Source organism: Saccostrea cucullata, unplaced genomic scaffold, assembly GCF_032062105.1.
Source record: "Saccostrea cucullata isolate Sc308-1 unplaced genomic scaffold, CSIRO_AGI_Scuc_v1 ctg12795, whole genome shotgun sequence".
Taxonomy (NCBI): Eukaryota; Metazoa; Mollusca; class Bivalvia; order Ostreida; family Ostreidae; genus Saccostrea; species Saccostrea cuccullata.
In genome coordinates, this window is record NW_026930971.1 from 2251 (window position 1) to 11646 (window position 9396).

The 9396-nt window shown below is 32.9% G+C and overlaps 1 long non-coding RNA gene across 1 annotated transcript; it reads left to right on the forward strand.

Moving 5' to 3' along the window:
* The first annotated feature begins 1356 nt into the window (after positions 1-1356).
* On the forward strand, positions 1357-8475 carry LOC134230790 (uncharacterized). The gene is made up of 3 exons (XR_009984421.1): positions 1357-1464; positions 3381-3486; positions 8399-8475. It is a non-coding gene; the product is annotated as an uncharacterized LOC134230790 (long non-coding RNA).
* The last annotated feature ends 921 nt before the right edge of the window (positions 8476-9396 follow it).

Consider the following 9396-nt stretch of genomic DNA (forward strand, 5'->3'; position numbering starts at 1 on the left):
CTATTTTGAGGTGAAGGAATGAATTTATGTCCTTTGGCTAGTAGTATGTATTTGTTGTCTTTGAGATAGTATGAGGATAAATTAAGAACGAACTTTTTTGCATTTATTACGCTTGCTTTGTGAATGCGTTTTTATTAGCAAGTGCATTAGATGCTCTTAAAACACTTTTCTTTTGTTTATCCTGACGTTTGAAACGTCGTGCCATTTTAATGGACGGGAGTAAAATTATCCCCAATGATAAAATGATTTAGCCGATAAGTATAATTAAAGTACCACGTCTATTAAACTTCTGAGCGTATTGATAGAGCGCAAGCTGATCGATATGAAATGATTTAGTAATATCACCACGTCTACAATACGTCTGAGCGTATGAATAGAGGGTGTAAGGCATGTCATTAATTAAGGGCAATTAATGCCAATTGAAAATCTAGAGCACCACGTCCATATGGTTTCAACGTTTGTTCCCGTTTTGCACACATTTGAATTTCAGGCATAGAAAAAAATGTGTGCAAAACGGGAATTTGTCCAGGTGAGATAATTACTTAATTGTTATAGTTTGTACCACAGTTGGTGAACCTATAGTGGGAGAATTGAAAAATAAAATAAGAAATCATAACCCCCCCTCCCCCCCCCAAAAAAAAAAAGATCATCACAGTGCATCTCAATATTGGATTTACATGTATTTCTTTATCTTAATATCAAAATGCAAAATAAAAATTTATGCTAAAAAATTAATCATGAGTAAGAAGCAGAGAGAGTTTATGAATTTTCATCTTTAATATTATTTATTTTTCATGAAATGGCAGTTAGTTTCTAAATATAATAAGTTAATTAATATTGAATAAACTCCCTTTTTCAAATAAATATTTATATTCTTCCTTTATAGAATACACAGGTAAAAACAAGGTAAACACAGGCACATCCTATCCAGTCAAAATTTCTAAGTCCCCACTTTTATTTTTTCTAAAAGTTCAAAACCTTAACATCAATGAACTACTTGCTTACAATTTTGTCTTTCATTTGCAATAACTACCTGTCAAGACCAAAACATTTGTAATCGAATGTGTAATTACTCGACCGTGACGGTTTTTGTTAAAAAGCATGAAGTTCGAGTTCCATATGATTTTCGGGTGTATTCTTCATATTTTTTACTTACATGTGTTCTCCATCTTAAAATGATAATGAAACACAGAAAACGTTTGATTAAAATGCGCCGTATGTCCACACAACAATGTGAAAGTGAAGTTGAAATGGCCCAAGCTGGTCGTAGGAAAAACTCCTACATCAATAAATACATGGGGGCAGACATTTTGGACACCCAAAGTTGTGCGGAGGAGAAAATGCTACCTGACGCGTGATTGGTCAATAAGAGAAAAGACTTGATATGTATCTGACAAGTGAAATAAAGTTGATAAAAATCTCATATCAAGACTTGGGTTTCTTTAAGATATATAGGAGTTACAGGTAAAAATTTGAGGGAAAGGGTGCACTTTGGTTAGAGATTTTCATTTGATGTCAAACGCACCTTGTTGTAAACAAATGGAAATTGAAAGTAAAAGTGCCGCGTGACGGTATATCACATAGTAAAAACATGTGTTTTATTTTCTTTGTAACTTTTTTAAAAATCTTCATTTCCAAAATATTTTTGACCATATGATAGAGCAATGTGACAGATAAATATTCACATCCAGAAATAGGGGTGTTCAATGTGGAATTCCCTTGTTATTAATAAACTTCTGACGTCATGACCTCAGGATAGCTCTCGCTTGGCCAAAAAAGTGTAAACAAACCAAATGACTGCTCTATTCAATACATATTTCTATGCATAATTTTTGCTTGAAATGCACCTTCATGCATATCATTGTGAACTTTAGACATTAAACTTTTATTCTATACCAAAAGAGTATCACAAACATGTGAGCTGTTTTTAATTTTATCATTGAAAGGGAGGTATGTGAATTTCCTACATGTGCTACGTTTTAGCCATTTGACCTTCACCCTTTAATTGTGGCCTTGATCCTATATTTTTTCTGGCATGTTTTGTTTTCCAATATCTCGAACTTTCACGGCAAAAAGGTCATTTGCCCAAAATTCAATATATGTATGAGTGACAGGGGCTCAAGTTTGTATGGAAGTCTATGGGAAAATTTGTCCTATAGAATAGGTATGTATTTCATGGAAAAACAATGATTACAGCCAAAAAAGCAGTGAGTTCCTATTTTTTTGGCATTGAGATAATATTTTAGTTAGTTTTTACTATTTCTTTAAAAATTAGAGGGTTTAGGTAAATTGAGGCTCACAATGGGGACTGCATATGGTAAAAAAATGCTAAAATTTTTGCCCTAGCTCTCATATTTTCAATAAATATACATGTAAATAATTTTAAATTAATATTTATGCTGAAATTTACTGTGAATATTGTAAATAATACAATATTGATGTTTATGGGCATCATCAATAGACCGTTTCACGGTAACTGCGGTACTTCTCTTTTGCAGGGCAAAATGATATAGTTTGGTGAAATATGACGTAACAGTAATTGTTAAATATACGTCATTTAATTATCTATCAACAAAAACTTCGCCAAACGTTATTATGTTGCCCTGCAAAAGAGTAGTACCGCAGTTATCGTGAAGGGGCTAATACACAAAACATATCAATATCCCCCTCGCAGTTTGAGAAATTCATTTAAATCCATGTATTTTATGAGTGCAGACATTGGAACAGTTTGACTAATCCTCTTTCAAATTTCTGTAAATCAGCGTTGATTGAATAATTTATAATAAAAATTAGACTGCTGTTAAGTAATTAGCTTACTTAGTTTTTACATAAGGGGCCTAATCCAGCAACAAAGCCAATTTCAGTCATGTAATCAGTGCTGGCGTGATATAAAAGTTATAGTATGGGGAAAACTTAGAGATTACTAGTAGGAAATTTGATTTAAATTACTGTAAAATACATTTTAGCAGAAAATACATTAAAAATACAAGAAATTTGCAAAATTATTATTGAAAAAATGATGAAAAAAGTGTCTGAATATCCTTCCTCCTTGCCATATCCAATCTTGAAATTCTGCAGAAAAGGGGGGGGGGGTAATTTTGTACTCTAATGATGCTGGATAATGAAGGAATTTTTTTAATTGTGGTTTATTTGAACAACAAGAGTCATGCTTATCTGCAGTTATTTTTTTTTCAATTTTTTAGATATTTTTTAAAATAATTATCTGAGTAAATTCTATTTAAACATGATTATTTTAAAGCTATTTCATCACTAATGCTTATAAAAAAATTCAAAAGATGGTGTAAATTATAAAAAAAAATATAATATAAGCCACTACATGCATTTATCAGTATGTTTTGATAAAATAAAATGTATTTCAGCAATGCATTCTCAAGAAGGAGGAGATTAATGAATCCTCCCCACTTACAATGAACAACACATGGTCACTCTCAGGATGGTCCCTTTGCTTTCATTAAGAGTTCCAAGGTATGGTTTTCCTAGAAAATCTAGTTAATCTCTTTATAATTAAGTTATTTAGAACTTTGTATAGTTAATTAGAAAATAAATTTCTTCAGAACTGCAGTTATTTAAGCACTTTGCTTACAATTGAGTGCTGTATTCAATCAGAGAATATGATTTATCTGCCCTTGGCATTTAATCAATTTATTAATCATGTCAATAATACGAAAAGATATTGGCTAAAATGTAGGTCAGCCCCCTACAAAATTACACAATTCTCAGTAGGGATGTATTTGATTCTCTGATGCCAGCAACCCACTGCTGATAAAATTCTTTTTAATATTATGTCCATTTCAACTACATATAATTCTCTTTCTTCCATTGATTATTTTATCTACATTAGTTTTCACTCTTTCCATAACTCAGCATTTTCTTACAAAAACCTGCTGATTTTCTTCATTTTCCATTAAAAACGGGTACCTGCTACCCTGAATGATTAACATGACCTATCTTGAGAGATTATGAGAGATAATAAGAAAAGCAAGTGTAACAGAGACAATTTATTGCCTCTGCTTGGGATCGAACCCGAGACCTCTGACATGCCAGTCCAGTGCTCTACCGATTGAGCTAAAGGGTTAACCCACTAGCCCAAGCTAGTAGGATGCCAAGTATCTTACACTTCTACATAAAAAAAATATGTGGTAAAGTGTAAATATTTAAAAAGAGTGTATAGTTTTAGTATTTTAGAATTTTTCATTTATTTGACATGCATATTATTATTTTTGTCTGCTAAATAATTTTGATATGATTATTTCCAGGAATTTATTTAATCTAACTTATTTATATTTCAGCAGTTTATTATTTATTTAAGGTATATTATACTTTAGAAGCTTTAGAGTTATTTAGAAATTAATTAAAAATTATTAGATATAAGTTTTCCCTTATACTTACTTATAGCTATAAACTTTGAGAGCTCAGTGACCTATTAAGTGACCCGACAATGAGATTTCATTGGTCGACATTTTGGAGGGAAATCTCTTTGTGGGTAGATTTATTTTTGGGTAGAACTGGTCATACCAGTCTTTGTGTCCAAGAGGACAATGTGTATTTTTTGGTAATTCCCTGAGTTTACTATGTTGGGTGTTCAGTTGTTCACTACATCTATATTTTCATCGAGGGTGTATTTCAAGGATCTCAGGTCTGTTGTTATATTATTCTGTATGATTGTGATTTTGATTTTGTGTGAAAGTGAGTGAAAAAGGTGTTAGAATGGTGAGTGAAAGTTTGAGAGTTTGTGTACCTGTGTAAATGAGAAACATAAATATTTTATATGACATTTCACTCTGATTCAGTCATTATTTTATATAAAATTTATTGTACGTTAAAAGATAAAATCCCTTTTTTATGATAAATAGCATTATAATTATACAAGTTATTTATAAAACTAGTTTTACAACTTTACACTTATTTATTCATTTCACTCAGTCCTACATATATACACTTTCATGACTGAAACAGAGTGAAATGTCATATAAAATATTTATGTTTCTCATTTACACAGGTACACAAACTCTCAAACTTTCACTCACCATTCTAACACCTTTTTCACTCACTTTCACACAAAATCAAAATCACAATCATACAAAATAATATAACAACAGACCTGAGATCCTTGAATTACACCCTCGATGAAAATATAGATGTAGTGAACAACTGAACACCCAAAATAGTAAACTCAGGGAATTACCAAAAAATACACATTGTCCTCTTGGACACAAAGACTGGTATGACCAGTTCTACCCAAAAATAAATCTACCCACAAAGAGATTTCCCTCCAAAATGTCGACCAATGAAATCTCATTGTCGGGTCACTTAATAGGTCACTGAGCTCTCAAAGTTTATAGCTATAAGTAAGTATAAGGGAAGACTTATATCTATTAATTCTTAATTAATTTCTAAATAACTCTAAAGGTTCTAAAGTATAATATACCTTAAATAAATAATAAACTGCTGAAATATAAATAAGTTAAATTAAATAAATTCCTGGAAATAATCATATCAAAATTATTTAACAGACAAAAATTATAATGTGCATGTCAAATAAATGAAAAATTCTAAAATACTAAAACTATACACTCCTTTTAAATATTTACACTTTACCACATATTCCCCCTAGGTGGAAAATGACGTCCGTCCTCGTCATGCTAACCATGGTGGATGATGTTAAGAATCGTTGCTGCGACATCTTTCTCCATCCTTGAAAATAAATCCGTATTGGAAACAAGACTTTGTATACAATTGATTTTCTCTTCCCATGGTGACTGCACCATTGCCTTTGTGATATACTTACCTGAAGAATACCACTCTGGTGGTTTTCTTACCCTCTGTGATCTTCTCAATGGTACTGGTACTGATGTTTCAGGTAAGGATACCTCTTCCTGAACATCTGCTGTTTCTGTCTCTTTGGTTTCTTTGTTCTCTTGTACCACTTCCTGATTTTCTTGCACAATTTCCTCATTCTCCGGTATAACCTGAGGTTTCTCCAGTATAACATGTGGTTTCTCTGGTATAACCTGTGGTTTCTCTGGTATAACCTGGTGTTGTTCTGGTACAACCTGCTGATCAGCATTATCCTTCTCATCCTTCTTGAAAATTTTTTTGTCTTGACTGTTTTAATCTCATATGTCTCATCGTCAGAAGAAGAATCATAATTAGACTGGGAATCAGTCACTAAATTCTCTCTTTCTGTGATCTCTTTCTTTCTTGTCAGCCTGGTTCTTGGCTTAGGGATGGGTTTTGTGTCCTGCGGTGGAAAATCTGTGGACTCGGCTAAAAAACCAATGGGTAACAGTAAAATCCGGTGTAAGTTTCTTTTCCTTCCTAATCCATCTTCTCTCATAACTGTGAATACTGGAATGTCTTTGTTGGGTTGGTCAATTATTATATATGGTGTATCCTCCCATTTGTCTGAAATTTTGTGTTTTCCCTCGAATGCTAAAATTTTTACTAAAACTCTGTCTCCTATTTGTAAAGATATTCCTCTAGCCTTACTGTCATATGTTGTCTTTTGTCTCTTTTGTGCCTCCTTTACATTCTTCTCTGCTAATTCGTATGCACTCGTAAGCCTTTCCCTCAATTCACTGATGTACTTCGTCTTGCAATACTGATTCTCTTTTCTAATTCCAAATGCAATATCTATTGGTAATCTCCGATTCCTTTCAAACATTAGAAAATATGGTGATACTCCTGTTGTTTCATGTTTGGTACAATTGTAGGCATGGACAAGCGATGTACATACGACTTCCAATCATTTTTCTTCTCTTTCTCCAAAGTTCCTAACATATTTAAAAGTGTTCTGTTAAATCTTTCGCACATGCCATTTCCCATTGGATGGTAACTGGTTGTCCTAGATTTCTTCATTCCTGTTAATATACAAAGTTCTTTAATAATGGCACTTTCGAAATTGGTCCCTTGATCCGAGTGTATTCTTTCTGGTATCCCATAATGCCCTATAAAGTTTTCAAATAAGGCTCTTGCTGTTGTTTTGGCCGTCCGATTGTGAGTTGGAATGGCTTGAGCATAGCAAGTAGAATGGTCTGTAATGATGAGTATGTTCTCCTGTCCTCCTTTAGTTTTTTCCAGGCTCAGGAAATCCATACACACAAGTTGTAAAGGAAAATATGTCTCGATGTTTATAAGTGGAGCTCTTTGATTCACTGGTGTTTTTCTTTTAACGCATCTCCAACATGAACGTAAGTAATCCTCTACATCTCTGTCTATTCCTGGCCAGTAAAATCTCTCTCGTATTAGTGACAATGTTCTATCTTTTCCAGGGTGGCCCATATCATTGTGTAATGCTCTCAAGACTGTATTTATATAATCTGATGGTCGAACTAGCTGTTTCTTGATTTCCTCATTGTAGATGACTTCTCTGTACAGTATGTCATTCAGCAATTTGAGGTGATGAAATTATCTGATGTAAGGTGATGGTCCAATGTCTGCAACTGTTGGTTTTCTGCCTAACTTAACAAAATTGATGATAATGTGTAATTCCGGGTCTACGTTCTGTGCTTTTGTCCAATCTATGATCTCTTTGTCTAATGTAATTGTTCCTTCATCTTCCATATTTATTGTTGTTGACAAGTTTTCTATGTAAGGACCAGAAATCCTAGAGTTGCAGATGGCCTTGACTGAATCTGATGAAATGTCATATAAAATATTTATGTTTCTCATTTACACAAGTACACAAACTCTCAAACTTTCACTCACCATTCTAACACCTTTTTCACTCACTTTCACACAAAATCAAAATCACAATCATAGAAAATAATATAACAACAGACCTGAGATCCTTGAATTACACCCTCGATGAAAATATAGATGTAGTGAACAACTGAACACCCAAAATAGTAAACTCAGGGAATTACCAAAAAATACACATTGTCCTCTTGGACACAAAGACTGGTATGACCAGTTCTACCCAAAAATAAATCTACCCACAAAGAGATTTCCCTCCAAAATGTCGACCAATGAAATCTCATTGTCGGGTCACTTAATAGGTCACTGAGCTCTCAAAGTTTATAGCTATAAGTAAGTATAAGGGAAGACATATCTAATAATTCTTCATTAATTTGTAAATAACTCTATAGCTTCTAAAGTATAATATACCTTAAATAAATAATACACTGCTGAAATATAAATAAGTTAAATTAAATAAATTCCTGGAAATAATCATATCAAAATTATTTAGCAGACAAAAATAATAATATGCATGTCAAATAAATGAAAAATTCTAAAATACTAAAACTATACACTCTTTTTAAATATTTACACTTTACCACACAAGCAAAACCTATGCTAGATTAATCATTCTATTTGAAAAGTTTGAAAGAAAAATAGAAAATTGCTTCAATTTATAGACATCTTTTCTGTTTTACAGATGTGTGTCTGATTGACTGGGGTGTGAAATGTAACAGCCAATGGTGTACTTAAGCTAGGACTGTCAGTCCCAATATTCAGGAGGTGAGATAAGCAATGGATATGTGCTCTAAATATACTAAATTGACCACTTTTTATAAATGTTTCTTTTACTCTATAGTTAACGAGAGCTCTGTTTCCTTTCACTGTATGACTTTATTTTACTTAAAACCTTTATAATTCACGCCCGAAAAACCTACAAAGCATACCTGAATTCCTTTTAATCATTAGAAATCGCTAGAATTTCAACAAACACAACAAACTCATCCTAGAGTTTATTCGGAAAAAATCAATGGAACCGGAACCGGAAGTGCCCTCCCCTCAATGTCAAACTGGACGAGTGTTGAATTCATGTAACGAGACATTATGTAACTGTTGTCAGCAAGGCACAGGCACTTTCGGTAAGCCCCCTTGTCATCCTAATCTCAACCATAACTTACTTGTATGGAAGAAGATAGACCGGAGTGTGAGACAGCTTTTCCAGCAGCAGAATCTAGCGGAACTAGAGGACGACCTAGTCTCCACATGGAAAAAAACATTCAATAAAAGAGTTTTTCTTTGTGAACTCTTTGAGGAACGGTTGTCTTGCTGTGAATTCGTTTGAATGGAGGATAATGCAGTATTTAACGTTGTGATTTTTTTAATTCTACGGTGCCTTAACATTTCTGCATATTGTGTTAAAGTGCTTCAATGAAATAAATCAAGTGCGAAAAATTGTTTTGCTACTTTTTTATCCTGTACACTTATTAAAATATACTGTTAAAATCATTTAATATGAGAGCGGTGTAAAGCAAAAACTTGCCTGGGGACTTAGAAATTTTGACTAGTATATAATTGTTATCAAAACACATTTCACACTTATTGTTCTATACCCAATTATCAAATGTGTGCAAAACGGGAGCACACCGTCCATAATGCGTCTGAGCGCATTAATAGAGGGTATAAGATATTTAAGTAATA